Raw genomic sequence first — 1,955 nt, forward strand, 5'->3', positions numbered from 1 at the left:
TGAAAAAACTAAGGGAGCTGAGGTGAGTACTGCACCACTGGGAAATCCTCTGCAGAGATTAAGACAAACTCCACCCCATAAGGATTTACTGTATACAAATGTTTACAGCAAGTGAAAATCCCACCTTCAGCAAGGCAATTCTTTTTACTAAGGAGTCTTGGTTCATGTTGTCAGCTGTATGTGTGCAAAGCTGTATTCTTGCAAAGAACACACAGGGCTCAGGATTGGATCTGTGAGCCTGCCCCGTGTTTCCTTAGCTGTGGGGCATGTTGTCCTCTTCGGTGAGGTGGGGCAGCACACAAGTGCAAATTATCTCCTGCAACTGGGAACCATAACACCACATAAATATGTTTAATTAGCCTGGGTGCTGTGCTAATAATGGAATTTACCTGGGGGACGGGGGACTTTCCAAAGGCATTTAAGAAATTATAGTCTAGTTGTTTGTTTTTTTTTTTTATCATCATCTTATTTCCCTAAGCTTTTTGTTGCCTTCTCAATGTAACAGTATGAGAAGGTACTGCACTCAGTATTATTAAAATTCAAGGGCTGGTATTGCTGTTTCAAGATGCATCCTTTGCACAGAATGCAGATGCAGTAGACAGGCAGCAGCTGGAAGCTTCCCACCTTGACGGACATTAGGAAGAACATCTAACAAATTAAGCTGTAATCTAGATAACAAGGCACAAACAGTGCTGCTGTAACAAACACTGACAACTCACTTTGCACATTGCAAAAGGAAGAAATAAAAAGCAAAGCATCAGCTGACAATGTAGTGCATGCTGAGACAGTATTAAAGAAGAGCATGAAAGCAAACTCTTAATTGAGGCTGATGCTGCCTGCTAGTGTATATATACTGAAATATGTTTACAGGAGAATGAGAGCAGTTAAAACCTTTATGAAACAAAGGATCAATAGGGAATGCGTGGGGGAGGGGAAGAAATTATGATACCAAAACACCAATTAAGAAGCATATGAGTTTATGTAGAATCCTGCCACACAATACTTTGACAGCAATTCAAAGTGACTGAATGAAGAAAATGGAATTGATACATTAATTTTCTTAAAGCAATGCATGTCAGTTGAAGCATACATAATCTGAACAGTTTTATTGTAGGAATACTCATTGTGCACGCTCAAAAGAATGAACAAAACAGATGGAAGGTGAAAGATGTACCATCAGAAACCTACACAGACTAGCAGTATGTCATTTTCCATGATGCCATATCCTGTCTAGCCAGGACACTAAAAGGAGTTAAATATTTCCAAAAACCCATCAACATGGGGAACTAAGAGGTAGAGATTTAGGAAAAAACTCTGATGTGATCTAGGCAAAAAAAAAAAACCAACAACATACACAGAAACCCACAGAGCAGTGTGTTATTACAAAAGCTCCAAAAATTGGGGAACCTGTAGTACTAAAAGCAGTCTAAGAACAAAAGAAAGCAGATTATGACGCGGCAGCACAAAAACTAACGTTCTAGAGGAAGAATTCCTCAGCACTCCTAAAACTGCATCTGGAATACCATAAAATAGTAACAACAACCATGAGTTTTGGGGAGGGCGGGGGGGGGGGAGTGATAGAGCAGGAAGACAAATGAGAGAATTTCAAGAGATTACAAAACAGGCATAATTTAGAAGAGAGAATTTGCAAGCCAGGGAGAAACATCCAAAAATTGGCTACTTGGGTGTTTTTTGTTTTGTTTTGTTTTTAAGTAATTAATAAGGTGAAGCCATTAGCTCAAGTAGATTTAGTTATTGAGAAGTCCACATGTCAGGTTAACTATGAAAAGTTATTCAGGATATTTTCATAAAATGCACATTGCTCAAATATGACACGAATTTAAGAGCAGACTTTTTACAAGTATGCACTCAATTGGAGAACAACACTTCTAGCACAAGATACTTGAGTTTAGCCCTTAAGCAATTACATGGAATTGTTACAAGTCAACAGTAAG

The sequence above is a fragment of the Meleagris gallopavo genome, chromosome 2 (assembly GCF_905368555.1).
Source record: "Meleagris gallopavo chromosome 2, MGAL_WU_HG_1.1, whole genome shotgun sequence".
Lineage (NCBI taxonomy): Eukaryota > Metazoa > Chordata > Aves > Galliformes > Phasianidae > Meleagris > Meleagris gallopavo.